The sequence below is a fragment of the Tupaia chinensis genome, unplaced genomic scaffold (genome assembly GCF_000334495.1).
Source record: "Tupaia chinensis unplaced genomic scaffold, TupChi_1.0 Scaffold000439_1, whole genome shotgun sequence".
Lineage (NCBI taxonomy): Eukaryota > Metazoa > Chordata > Mammalia > Scandentia > Tupaiidae > Tupaia > Tupaia belangeri.
Genome location: NW_006159944.1, coordinates 221,273 through 236,274, shown reverse-complemented (window position 1 = coordinate 236,274; position 15,002 = coordinate 221,273). Strand labels below are relative to the sequence as shown.

The following is a 15,002-nucleotide window of genomic DNA, read 5'->3' as shown; positions in this document are numbered from 1 at the left end:
GATTCTATATTTTCTAAACTTTCAGTTTCCACCACACAGTGATAGTCAGTATATACTAAGTGGTGGCATACGATGGCTCTCTTTCATAGCCTGGTTCGCTTCACTCAGCAGTAAATCTTCTGTATTCATCCACTTTCTATCAAATGACAGGGTCTTGTTGTTTTTACAGCTTAGTATTACAAAGTGTGTATATGTTACACTTTTTCGATGCATTCATTTGTTCGTAGACATTTGGGTTGGTCCCATGTCTTAGCAATTGTGAATAATGCTGCAATAAACATATAGATATGCAAGCACTTTTCCGATTGGGCATTCAACTATCCTTTAGGTAGATACCCAGGAGTGGAACTGCGAGATCATATATTAGTTCTATTTGTAGATTTTTGAGAAACCTCCAGATCATTCTCCACAGTGACTGGGCTAATTTACATTCCCACCAACAGTGAAGGAGAGTCATCTTTTCACCACAGCCTTGCAGAACTTAATATATATATTTTTTAATCTTAGCCACTCTGACTGGGATTAGGATTGTGGTTTTGATTTGCATCTGCTTTATGAAGAATGTTGAGATTTTTTTTCATATGCTTTTAGGCTGTTTGTATGTTTTCCTTAGAGAGTTGTTTTTGAGTTCATTTTCCCATCTTTTAATTGGGATGATCTTTTTTTTTTTTTTTTCACATAAACCACTTGCATTCCCTGTGTATTCTGGTTATCAGTTCCTTATCAAAGGCATAATTTACAAAAATATTCCCCGTTCTGAGGGTTGTCAATTCACACTAATTACTTTGTTGTGAAGAAACTTTTTAATCTGATATAATCCCACTTTTCTATTTTGGGGATTATTGCTTGTGCTTTGGGAGTCTTATTTAAGAAGTCTTTGACTACTCCAATGTCTCCTAGAGTTTCCCCAATGTTTTCCACCAGTAGTTTTATAGTTTGAGGTCTTAGGTTTAGATATTAATCCACTTTGGGTTGGTTTTTGTCACTGGTGAGAGATAGGGGTCCAGATTAATCTTTCTGCATGTGGATAACCAGCTTTTCCAACACCGTTTGCTAAAGAAGTTCTCTTTTTCCCATTGAATTGACTGGTGACTTTTGTCAAAAATCAATTGGCTGTATGTTTTGAGGTTTATTTCTGGAGTCTCTCTTCTGTTTTACTGGTCCTTCTGTCTGTCTTTGTACCAATACTATGCTGTTTTGATTATCACAGCTTTGTAATATATTTTGGGGTCAGGGAGTAAGATGCCTTTTACTCCACTCTTTTTGCACAGGATTGCTTTGGCAATATGGGGTCTTTTATTAATCCAGACAAATTCTATGATTGTCTTTTCTAGATCTGTGAAGAATTTATCTGGTAATTTTATTGGAATGGTGTTAAATATGTAGATTAATTTTGATTATATTAATTCTTGCAATCCAGAAACATGGTATGCCTTTCCATTTTTTTGTGTCCTTTTTAATTTCTTCTTTTAGCTTCTGAAAAAACTATGAGAAATAGTTTTCCTTGTGTAGGTTTTCTACTTCTTGGGTTAAATGTATTCCTAGGAATCTTATCCTTTTTGTGGATATGGTTAATGGAATTATTTTCTTCAATTCTACCTCAGTCTCTTTGCTGTTCATATATAGAAATGCTATAGATTTTTGTATGTTGATTTTGAATCCTGCCACTTCACTGTATTCATTTATTATTTCCTGGAGTTTTTCATGGATATCTTTGGGTCTTCTAGCTATACAATAATGCCATCTGCAAATAGAGATAATGTCATCTCTTCTTCCCATATTTCCCCTAAGTGGTTTTGTTTCACAAAAAGTTTGTCTTTTTCTTGTTTTGTGCGAACACATGTGTGTGTGTGTGTGTGTGTGTGTGCGTGCGTGTGTGTGTGTGTGTGTGTGTGATTTGCTACAGGTGAATGCTTCAGTTCTGTTTTCAGTTTTAGTTTTACCTGTTTCTTTTCTTTAAGTTATTTTTCTTTTTGGAAATAAGCTCACCAGAAAATCAGCTCCTTTCCCACCATGCTGGGTAAGCTGTAGGCATCTTTTAAAAAACTGTACTAATATTCCCTTACACCCCCAACTGGAACTCCTAAGGTTGCCTCAGAAGGTGAAGTCCCCTCTGTCACAATGGAAATTTCTTATTGTGGGACATGGTCTGGTTTTTGTTTTCTTCCTGTCTTCTAATTTAAAAAGACATTCCTGGGTGACAGGTACAGTGTAGGAGCATGAGCTATCAAAACAACCAGGTGAAGTCTTTCAAGGCAGGGCAAACTTGCTTACATTCTTCAGCTCTCCTGACTTACTGGTGTCATGGTGACAGCTCCCACAGTTGTCCCCTTTGGCAAACCTTTCAAGAAATTCTGTAGCCGTCAACAAAAAGTCAGTCTGTCAACCTGCACTATCTCCCAGAGCACTTCAGCCACATTTGCAAGGTATAGAGAAGCAAACAAAAGCAGCAAGTGTGCAGCAGCTGGCTTGCAAGTTGCTGTCCATGCTGCTTCATCACCCGTCCAATCAGTTCTTTCAAAATCTCCTCATGATCACTGGCCATCCCTTTATGGATAAGGTCTTATAGGAACCTCGTGACACCACAATTGGCTTCCCAGTGGTCCAGGGTAGTAAAGGCAATGTAAGGCCCTTCTGCTGTTGTAGGAGCGGAAAGGTGGGGAGACAGTGCCTGCAGCATGTCTAGGAACCCCTGCTGATAGCTTTCTTCTATGACATACTCATGTACAAGGGTACTGCCGAGATACTGGAAATAGGAGTACTTACTTATGTACATGGTAAACTTCACCATCTGTGTGACCAGAGGCTGTAGCAGGGCCACAGATCCCTTTTCTACACAATGAACAGCAAAGTCCAAGTATCTGCAACAACAATCTACAGTCCGATTATCAGCCAGTGCTTATTTAAAATCTCAGATAAAATTGCCCATATTTCCTGTATGACTTTTTGGCATGGATGAGTCTTTCCATTTTCCACAATGGGACTAGTGTGTCTAAATATTACTGCAAGACAATTTGAGAACACAATGGGATCTGAGAATATGCCATTGTTGGGATTCTGAGACACCAGCTTTTTCGGTGCCATCACCTGAACAGAACATAATTCACTAAGACATTCAGTAATCTTACCTAAGGTAATCTGGTTAGGACAACTGCTGTCCCCTGTAGCAAGCCTACAGCGGCTTCTGGAGACAACACTAAGGAATCAGGAGAACAGGAAATCTCCAGGAGTTTATTGAAGTGCTATTCCATGTGATCTCAGCACACAGAGCAAATGTTATGAATGGCTTTGGCTGTAGCAGAAGTCAGAGGCTTTTCACACAGACCTTGCATCAAATAGCCCAGCACAGGATAAAAAAACCTGAGGATTTTAATCAACCACTTCACTCATTTCTCCAATCAATTCAATGCTGGTGTATTGCACAGCTGTATGAATAGTCTCTGGGAAACAGACAACTCTTTCTAGGACCTCCACAAGTGTTGGATTATTATCTAGATCAGCACTCTTTACTATAGCAGCCATGATAAAGAGAGCCATTTCTGTCCCTTCTCAGGGTAGGTTGCCTTCTTTCAGAGGAGAATATAACTAAGCAAAACATTCTATAGACGCAATCAAGAAAATCAATGCCTTCAGGACTGATACTCTCATCTGAAACCCGTCCAAGTCATGAGTATCCTCAGACCCCCTCATGGTCTGGTTCCAGCTGATAGTGCTGAGCAAAAGCATGAGCCTCTGGCTGTAAGCTTTAAAGATGCCATAAATAATCCCATTGTTAGTTTTGTACACATGCTCCCTTAGTACCAAAAGTTAAAGGATATTTCTACTGTTTCTGGCAAACTAAGTCTGGCTGCTTCTACTCACAGTCAATGAAATGAGAGGCAAAGGCTAGAGAAGAAGGGAGTTTATTTCTGCAGCCAGGTTACAGGGAGACAGTCAACAAGCACCACCAAACTGTCTCAAAAAGCTCAGCATATGCTCAGTATTTATAGATACTAGTACACGTAAATTATTCCTCACTATAATCAAAGTCATTAGCTTTTTTTAGACCAATTATCCTGATTCTTGTTTTTCTTCAAATACTCATCCTTGGTTTATCATCTGACCATCCCTCAAACATACCTTCCCATGAGTTAGCACTTGGTTAGATTATTCTTGTCAGAAGCCTTTCTTAATTTCAAGATGACTGCAGTCTTGCTGAACCTCAAGCTGGCCTGCTTCACTATGACCACATACTGAGGATGTCCTACACAGATAAGAAGCAGTTGCAGAGTTTGCAGTTCTCCAAGACCTTGGGCTGGAGTACTCACATTTTTTTCAAGAAAAGTGTCACATAGTTCAGTGAAAATATGGTAGTAATTCAGAAATTTATTTAAATCTTTACAGGCCACATCCATATAAGGCAATTTCCAATGTCAGGACTTCCTAGCTAATGGCAAGTTAGTCTCCATGTGCTCAATGACATAGAGAGCTGAGTACACACAACCTGAAGCAGCTTCATATTGGTTAGGTGATGTCTTATCTTGATGCAAAACTTCAATAAGGAGTGTAATCACTTATCATTGGCCATGAAGATACTGTCCAAAACTTCCAAGTTAAACCAACCTTCTAAACACCAAAAGACTTTCATAAGCATTCTTTGTTCCCACTTTTTCTACACAGGTCATCAATAGAGACACTAGTGTACTAGAGTAGAAGGCCAAATCTTCTATAATTTCTGTGCTCTTGTTAGTTCCACTTTGTAATAAATGACTACATACTTTTTCAGGTTATACAGTGGGCATCTCCAACCGAAGAAAGGCAGAGAAGTCATGATGTTTTACCACTGATATCTGTACACATCCCTTCAGAAAAGCATCTGTAGGGCAAGGTTTGCTGTTGCTAAAGCAAGCTGCATTACATGACAGGTAACGAATTTTTCAAGCTCTGGATATAGGTTAGCAATAAGTCCCATAAAGAAGCATAAGAGTCTGTGAGGAGCTCATCAAATAAGGTTTGAATCTTCATTTTTATGATCTGTACAGCAAAACAGGATGACTCCACATCCTGTCAGATCTGTAACAATTGGTCTAAAATCTCCCATACTGGGAGGTGAAAAGGGGTGGGGAGAAGGGAAAGGTATAGAGAAGGATAGCAAAAGAACAAATAGAGAGGCATGACATTAATAGGACACAGAAGTGGTTTATTACCTATTGATAACATGCATAGTATTCTCAACTGGACTGGTCTGAGATGTACTTCATGTTGAGTAAAAGCTTTATATAAACCAAATGATACATAGCGATTGAATGTTTAAAAATAATGAGAATAAATGATAATAATCTAAAAAATGATGAAAAGTGATTTGATGATGATGATGTGGATAGTAATGTCTTTGTCTCGACTGATACGCACGGTAATCGTGCTGGAAAAATAAATGTAATACACTGTAAAGATATATTTGATTCAATGTAATATAAAAAAGATTATGATAATAAATAAAATTAAACTTAAAAAAATCTCCCACACATGAACCTAACACTGCAACTCCCCAAGCCAAAACAAGGCACGATCCATTCTACTGAGATCTGGATAGCGGCGAAGCACGTATGCTGCCTGGTACGTGAGCTGCAATGTGGCATGCCTCCTTCCATGGTGGTGGTGGCAGTGACAGTGGCAGTAGCCACCATTCTGATTCTTCTCCCAAGGCTTCCCTGGTTGCTCCACCACAGTGCTTCCTTACTGTGCCCATGTGGCTCCCTGACTGGTACCCTCTCCTCCTCTTTAGCCATGCCTGGCATGTTTTGCAAGCTGCTAGGGCTAGGATTAGAACTGCGGTCTACCCCTGTAGGATCTTGAACAGGAGACTATGAGGCCAACCTCAGATTAGTGCCATTTTTTTTTAGAGGTTTTTTACCTTAGAATATGTGCCGTTGCCAGAGAGAGAGAGAGAGAGAATGTGCCCTTGCCAGAGAAAGAGCGAGAGACAGTGATTGAGAGTAAAAGTAAAAATCACCCTCCAGAGGGAATGGCCTGCAGCTATCCCTTCTTCACTTTCCTCCCAGGATCTTGAGCATGCACACATGTGCTTGGAGCGAGTCGCAAGCCACCAGGTCCAGGACTCTAACTGTGGTTGTCTATGTGGAAGTCCAGTGACGTGAATGTATGCCATCTGCTGGACCCAGGATTAGTGCCTTTTTAAAAGCGACTCCAGAGAGCCGGCTGTGAAGACACAGTGAATAGGTTCCATCTATGAACCAGGAATGTCTATTACTTTCCTCTCACCTCCTGCCTTTGCCCACATCTGTGGCTTTGCTAGCTACAGAAATCCAGCACTGTTGAAACAAAAATGAGAGCTGATTCTATGAAGAGCCATAGCGGGATAAGCTGGGTCATTTCTGATGACCAAAACTAATGTCTTGACTTGTAATTCAGACCAGCTCCTCCTTCCCTCACCCCCAGGGTGACCTTTTCCAGTAAATTAATCCCATGAATGGTTTAAGACACAAACACTAAACTAAATGGATCACTTTCTATTGCAAATTCTCCTTACTGTCTTATTTTATAATATGCCTGGAATTATTTTATATTTAGTAAACCCATTTTTAAAAAAAAGACTTAAATGCAAATCCTTGTAGAGCTTGTCCGACTCCTGTAATGCTTAACTACATAAAAATTTCTATGTATTATTTATATCTAGATACACTGTAGCTAAATTTCATATGTAAATGTTCAGAATTCCAAGTTCCTTTACTGAAAGAAAAGATTTTTTCATCTCCCTTTATTACCACTTGCTTTCTCCCATCTTTTATTAAAGAGTCTGCAAACACTGAGGCTCTCTTATACACCAGAGACCCCAATCCAAGTTGACATCTTGCTTTAATTCACAAAGAATGAAACTTTGACACATCTGAAAAATGTACACCCTACATATAAACACTCTTAAGTGGAGAAAAATCTGCAAGCAATGTCCTGGGTCCTGAGTAAGTACTTCCCTTGCATTCAAGGAGACAAGAAAAGCTTGGCTTCTAATAGCATCCATAATAGGTGAATTTGTACATTTCAAAGCAATTATTAAGCTCCAGAGTCTGTGGTGGGGCACAGAGAGAAATCAAACAGACAGATCTGAGCCTTAACATTTTCAGGCCAATTATAATCATGTCGGCAGTGATGCCAATGGGAAGCTGACCCCACGTACACAGAAACACTGGGATGCAGAGAAGGGAACATGCTGTGCTATGAGGAGAGGCAGAGCTGCGTTCCAGCCACCCGTGAGCAGGAACAGGCTGTGGGAGAGGAAGTCAGGGCATTTCTCCGCTGAAATTGTTTCTCGATTGTTTTCTCTGTTGGCCTCCTAATGTTCCAATGGCATATTGGACAGAGTGACCTTTCCTTTCACAGTAGTAGAGACAGAGCAAGAGAGAGGAGGAGGAGGGAGGGAAGAAGAAAGGGTAGGCAGGAGAGAGGAAAGGGCAGGGAAGCATCAAAGCACACTACTTTTGAAGAATGGGTTTGAGGAGAGAACAACTCCTCTAGCAAGAATTCTGACCAGGAAGAAGAAGCTCCAGTCATGTGACCTTGTAAAGATCTACATAATTTCAACAACCATATGAGTAGTTCAGTGAAGGCAAGTGTTTAATGTCCCTTGGATCTCTTAGTTCTAAGCCTCTTAGAACTTACATTGGAGGAGAAAAGGGCCTGAGAGCTCCCTCCCTCCCTCCCCCTACTCCAGGACAGTGTCCCTACAGGTCCCAGGAGTTTCAGTCTCTGGAGGCAGCCTCCTCCCTAGCACAGGAAGATAAGAAGAGTGCGTTGGGCTTGAGAGTAGGCTGTATCTCTGGGGCGATTTGTCACTGTGCTGTCAATGACTCAGAAAACATTTCTTGGAAGAGGTGGGTTGTAGGAGCAAGCAACTGTGGAGAACGTTCCTCCATAAGAGTGAGTGAAAAAAGTCAAGAAGCCTCAAACTCTCAGGGGACTTTCTTCACAGTTTCCAGAGAGGTTCAGGTGATATATACCAAGTGTACAGGGAGATCCCCTGACTCATTGGTACAGCACACTCCAGGACCAAATGGTGCACACCTGTAACTATAGGTGTGTGGCTAACTGGGCACACAGAGGGGAACACTTGATACCAGAGTGGAGATTATTCCCAATGGAAGAGAGAAGACTTCTCCCAAAGACAGGGTAGGTACCCCTCCCAAGGACTGGGAAGGAAAGGGCTGGAAAGAGATCTTCCTGAGTCAACAATGATCATGAGTCAGGAGGAGTGAAAAGACCCTATAACTACAAACATTAAGAACAGAGAGACTGGGACCAGCAGTTAGCATAATGGCTATGTCACTGGACTCCCACGTAGTTGACCGCGGTTCAAGTCCCGGACCCAGTGGCTTAAACTCATGTTGGGCGCATGTGCATGTGTGCCCAAGATCCCGGAGGAGAATGGAGGAGAAGTGATTGCGACGTGGCTATCCCCCCTGGGTGGTGATTTCTCGCTTTCTGTCTCTCTGTCTCTGTCTGTCTGGTGAGCGCACGCGCCCTATAGCAAAAACCTCTCCAAAAAAAAAGAAAAAATAAATAAAAGAACAGAGAGACTAACATAACAGCTCATATTTGTTAAGCATTTGTAGATAAAACAACATAGTAAATACTTCACATTCATTTCACTTAATTTTCACAAGATTCCTGAAGCAATATTACCCCCATATTGTACATGATAACTTGTAGACACAGAAGGATTAAGTAACTCTCCCAAGGCAATACAGTTACATAAGTATCCAACAGGGAGCTCCTCCCACAAGGAAGAGAACTTACGTCTTCACCTTTTTTGAAATTTTCATGAGCTTATTTTGTTGTGACCACCCACCTGAGTTCTTCTTAATACAGGGTGTAAGTGTCGCCTTAAGAAACTGGAAAGTGGGAGCTAGCTAGGGAAGTATAGCCACAGACAGCCAGTTCTGGGGAGAGAACACTTGGGGACATGTGAGAGGTGATAAGAAAAGTAAGAGGTAGAGAGGCGGGGACCCAGGACTGCTGCTCCTCAACACTCTTCAGAATGAAGCTGCAATTAAATGGCACAAAATGCTATTGAAGAATTTGAAAATCAGGCCAGTCCTAGTTGTTGGCTGCAAACACAAAAACAAAAGGAATCTGTTCGGAGAGTGCATCAGGACAAGTGACTAAATGGGAAATGACCTGAAACAAGAGGATTTTGCAGTATTCAGGGACAGGCATGGGAAGCACAGCAACTTCTTGTGCCTGAACAACCTGCAAGAAACACCAATTCAGCTGAGGAAGGACCTCCAAGAGGCCCCTCTGTGTGCGTGTCCTCTGCTCAGAGTCTAACCCCCAAGAATCCTTGTTCTATTGGCAAGTACCCAGCCCACTGGGGAGGGGAAGGCAGTGAAGAGGAAGCCTCTATCCTCCTCAGTTTCTGCAGTGGAGACTGGACTAAAAGAGGCCTTCCCTTCAGATGACAAATGCTAGGAAGCAGGAAACTCTTGAGAGGAATTAGGTGCCGCTGGGCAGGCAACAGTGAGAAATGCACACTCTGGTGTCAATGTGAAGAAGTCTGAGGGGAAGAAAAACTCCTTGTTCTCTTGACCATCCCGACAAGGCAGCCCTCCTCTCTTCCAGGCGCACAGAGCTTCCTACTGGTACCCAGAGCCTTAGCTGTGCAGGGAATCCCACCGCTAAGAGGTGCTATTGTCTGCACAGGCCACAGGAGGCTATAAAGAATGGCAGGGAGGGCCAGGGAGTCTAGTTTGAGGGAAGGTGCAGTCAGGAACCCAAGGAAGACTAGCCAAGAGAGAGTGAATGAACTGCTCCAGGATTTCAGGCAGGTGAGAAGAAACCACCAAATTGCCCATGAGAGAGAACTTTTAGCCACACCAAGAGACATTAGAAGAGAGAAGTAAGCAGCACTCCTCCTTCTCAGGAGCCTCAGAAAGGGATTTCCATCTTCCTCTATTTGCATACTTTTCTGTCCCCAGCTGGGGAAACTGCTGATGCCTTTCTGAAGCTCATTACATTTCTGTTTTCACATCCATTTGATCTCTCTTTGCCTTAATTTTTTCCTTTCTCTCTAAGGCTGTTAAATTCAGAAAGCAGAGAAGAAGGGCTGCAGGGACAGGGGTAACCATAAATGGACAGGGACAAAGGGCATGGACAGTGGATGGACAAACTGCAGCATTTGGAGACCTGGCTTCTCTTCCCAGTGATGCCATCTCCCACTTACGCACCTCCCGCCCCAAGTGGGCTGCCATAGCCCTAATAGCACCTTTGTGCAAAACCTTTCCTCCAGTAGATGCAGTGCATGGACAGCTTTGCAAATCCAGCACCAGCTATATTTTGGCTTTACTTATTCTTCTACTGGGCTCCTTGTACAGTGAAGGACCTGCACAACTGTACATACCAGATTTTTGTAGTCAAGTCATTTAATCTCTGTGCTTGTTTCCCCCAAAGTAAAAAGGATGGGAAATAATACCAACTGTCCTGCTTGAGTGTACATATGTATATATTCTTTTCACTTTTTATTGTGCAATATAATACACAAACAGAAAAGTGAATGAAACAAATGTACTGTGTACCAGGGCTGTTTCAGAGGAATGAAATAATACCAGAGAAGGAACCTTGGAAAGTCAAAGTATGAGGTCAGCCCCACTAGTTATTGAGTTGTCACACTTGCAGAGGGAGAGCCTAGGTTGAGTGTCTGCTGCTGGCTCTGAATTGAGTCTTTGCTGGGCTCTCTTAGGAGCTAGGGGGCAGTAGGGACTCAGATGGGAGCCACAGCAATGGTCTAAGCAAGTGGCAGTTGGGGAGGTCAGGAGGCACTTTAGGGGAGAGTGATGGACAGCAGTGACCCTTCCCTCCTCCCAGACTTACCTGCCATTCTGTGGTGCTGGGCGGGGGTGGGATGAGAGGTGTTCTAAGAGTTGGCTGGCTGCTTGTCCTCACCTCCTCCTCCTTCCTTCATGACCAAGTATGACTCACTCTGAAGAGGAGGAGCCTGAGTCACTCACACATTTGGCAACTCTCAGCACCACAGATAAGAACTTACCTGATAGAATCAGCTTAACCTGACCCACTGCCTCTAAGCTGGGTGACCTTACCTCTCTGAGATTCATGTCCATATCTGTAAAGCAGGAACAGTAGGACCTGTCTCCCAGGAGTGTGTCAGTTTTGCAAAAACTAAGCAGTCAACAGACCAGCTCCCATTAGGATTATGTGGCAATAGGACTCATATCTCTTGATGACAGGAAGGCCCATTGAACTACTTTATGCTATTGCCCTTCTTGGGGTGTGGGATGTTCTAATGGAAGCCACCCTACCCCTGGGAGGAACCACCAAAAGAACATCTTGCCCTGGAACACAATGGAGATGTTTAATAGAAATTTTTAACAGCTTGTGAAGAAAGTAGTCATGTGTTGAGCAAAGTCACTTGATCCTGGCCTCTTGGAAAAAATTGCTTTCCCTCTTGCCACTGAATGTGTTTGGGAAGAGGACTATCCCTCAGAAAATGTATCTTTTTTTCTTTTCCCTTCTTTTTCCTTCCTCTGCCTTCTTTCTCTTCTTCTCTTCTCTTCTCTTCTCTTCTCTTCTCTTCTCTTCTCTTCTCTCTTCTCTTTTCTCTCTTTTCTTCTCTTTCTTCTCCTCCTCTCCTCTCTGCCTTTCTCCTCTCCTCTCTGCCCTTCTCCTTGCCTCTCTCTTCTTTCTCTTCTCTTCTCTTCTCTTCTCTTCTCTTCTCTTCTCTTCTCTTCTCTTCTCCTCTTCCTCTTCCTCTTCCTCTTCTTGCCATGAAACAACTCAATAGCAATGCCTGCATCTAATGCTTATTCAAAATCTGGCAGAAGTCAGTCTCTCTCTAGGTGCTTGGGAAGAAGTAGCCACAGATCTTAGGGTTGCTATGACAGATATTCAACTCATCTTCCTTATTCCTGTTCTACAAGGGCTGTGCCACTATGTCTTTTGAGGATATGGGCAAAGCGTATGCACAACAACTACAAGGTGTAATTATCTATGAACAGGTATGACGAAGTGCACTTCACCTCAGAGAAGTAGAGAATTGTAAAAACTCTCCCAACTCCAGCCTACTAAGACTTAGAGGTCATTTAGATGAAGAGATCCATGTATTTCATGGAAGGGGTTTATCCATGGATGGATCTTGAATGTTTCTAAGTACACAGAAATCATTTAGAAGATTTTGCCTATGTGTGACATGTAAGTCATTTTAGGAACAGAGTAGAGGGCTTCTGTTGGTTCACAAGAGGATCTACACCCCTCAGAACAATAATAATGAATAGAGAAGATCCAGGGAGCAAGAGTACATATCCATAGGACCACAGAGACACTATAAACGCTTGAAGCAGACTGAATAGACTATAGAAGGGATTAGGGAAGTTACAATGAGCTGGAAAGCACATTCACATTCTAAAACATATATTATAAAAATACTCTTTAGGACAAACTAAACATGCCAAACAAGATATGGATAAACTGTTTTATTCACAACTGCAAGGAGTTGACCACAGGCTACCAATGGTATGAGCAAGCGCCCATTTCTATCCCTGCATCAGTGAGGGGCAGGGAGTAATGTAGAGTATTGATACAGCTGTTCTATGCGCTACCTTGAGACTAAGCAGGGAGAATTGATTGTGAGAGCAACCTGATCTATGGTTACTGTTCATACATTGTCCATAAGTAACTGTTCTTATCTCTCTCTGGTTTCTCTGGACTAGACATATTCCTTTTGTCCCTCAAGATCTCCTTTTTGTCATTTTCTCTGTGCCGGGGGGCTGACCTGTATAGGCAACATCAACAGGCACCCGTGTCCTCTCAGCCAATGAGAAGCACCAGCAAGAGATTAGAGGAAGGTAGAAATTGAAATTAAGCTATTTATTCCCTCTCTCCCCAACAGGGTTACCTTGACTTGGTGCCACAATCCACTAGTATAACTTTTATGTAAAAACTAGTAAGCACACACATTTACAAATGCATTGGAGATGACTTGGAAGAATTTAAAAACTAGTGATAGCTAACTAGTAGGAGGTTGGTAAGATTCGGGTGGGGTAAGAAATAAAAATAAACCTTTTTTTTCTTTAAATATTTGTATTTAATTGTTTTTATTAGCATATATTTGTGAATTCTTTTTGTAATTTAAGTATTAGATTATTGTGTTGGATGTTTGCTATGCTTTGGGATACCAAGGATCAATCCTCCTTTCCAACTTCCCCCCCATTGACTTTCAGGGTACTGTGGCTTACTCAAACCATTTCACTTATATTCAATATAGGGATAGCCTTTCTAATCTACAGGATTCTAGATGTGGCTTAGGGTCTGTCAATTAGTTGCACTTATTTGAGGCCAATTCAAAACAATATTTATGTTAAGAGAATTAAAAAAGATCAAGCCATCAATTTTATTCCCACAAATTATACACAGGAGGTAGCAACCAAAATGGCAGCTCCTGCTTATGACAGGAGTATCTGCTCACCTGTTTTCTCAGTGTGACAGTTTAGTTGGCAGAGACATTCCTGGAAGATTTTGTATTAGTTAGAGTTCTCTAGAAAAACAGAACCAATATGATGGAGAGAGAGAGAGAGGAAGAAGAGAAAGATAAAGAGTTGGCTTGCATTATTATGGTGGTTTGTAAGTACCAAGGTCTTCAAAGTGAAGTCAGGTCTCTAGGAAGCTAGAGACCTAGGAGACCCAGCTAAATTCCAAAGTCCTGAGAATCAGGAGAACCAGTGGTGTAGTTTCACTTGAAAGGTGTGCAGGCTCAAGACACAAGAAGAGTCAATGGTTCCGTTTGAGTCCAAAGTCAGAAAGAAACTGATGTCCCAGTTCAAAGGCAATCAGGACCAGTTGTGGTGGTTCAATGGTAACATAGTGCTCTATGATGCTGAAGGCTTCTGAGAAGATGCCAGGAAGACCCCTTTGGGGGTACTTGTCTCTCTCCCAATTTTTGTTTGTTTCTCTCTCTCTCTCTCTCTCTCTCTCTCATGAAATAAATAAACATTTAAAAGACAGTGAAGATTAATGACCATTAGAAGACTGCACCTAGTGGTCTTTAGCTCCAGTAGTAAAAGGTTTGTGGTTACCTGGAATCAAAATATTATTGAAATCAAGACTTAGGTAGACAGAATGACTGATGGGATATGCTGTTATGGACTCATGAAGAATGCAGAATCCAGGGTGTTTCTCACTGTATTAGAAAATTTAAGGGAAAACATTATAAGCTCTGGGTTATACATTTTGGCTCAAGTATGACAGGAGAACCAGGAAGTTTTTATAACTGACACAAAAGAATCTTATTTTTTATATCTACAGGGTGGACATAGGCAAAAATGAGAATAAAAAAACTGACCCTGTAGGCTGCTGAATTCATATCCATTTCCAATGCTTAAAATAGGGCATCAAATGTATAAAACCAAATGGTGCCTTGAGAATTGGATTGGAAATACTTGTGACTGAGTATTCTAAACCCCTAAACCCCATTAATAACCCTCTGTAGTAAGAATGGCCATTACTACTCTACTTAAAGGTTGTGGTGCTGTCTTTGTTGAACAGCCCATAGTAACCTCACCTGAGGTGTTCGATTACAAGGAAACACTGATTCTCATATCCCATACACAGCACCTGCCATTGTCTTTAGGCTGAACTCTAGACTCTAGAGTCAGATTGAATTCAAAGTCAAACCTACAGGAGAAAGGCAAAATACTAAAAACAATTGCAGAATTTGTAGATTTATCAGTAAAAACCTGGGGAAATATATGAAATAGATATTGAAGGGATTAAGCACAAAAAGCAGAAGTTATAGTTCAGATTGTACCTGTGGATGTGAATGGGTTTATCAGAGACTCTGGATTCACTGAGCTAGAAACAGATAACTGTAGTTCTAATTGTTTGCTTATTTCATTAGCAAAACTGGACTAGAAGGAGACCTGCACTAAGTGTCATGTATATGCAAGAAATTCCTTGGTACTCTATAGAAGAAATTCACAGACACAGGAAGATGAGTGTTAGAA

General features: G+C 41.6%; 1 pseudogene; it reads right to left on the bottom strand.

Moving 5' to 3' along the window:
• Nucleotides 1-2,227: 2,227 nt before the first annotated feature.
• LOC102492449 (transportin-3-like) lies at nucleotides 2,228-11,108 on the bottom strand (annotated as a pseudogene).
• Nucleotides 11,109-15,002: the final 3,894 nt, after the last annotated feature.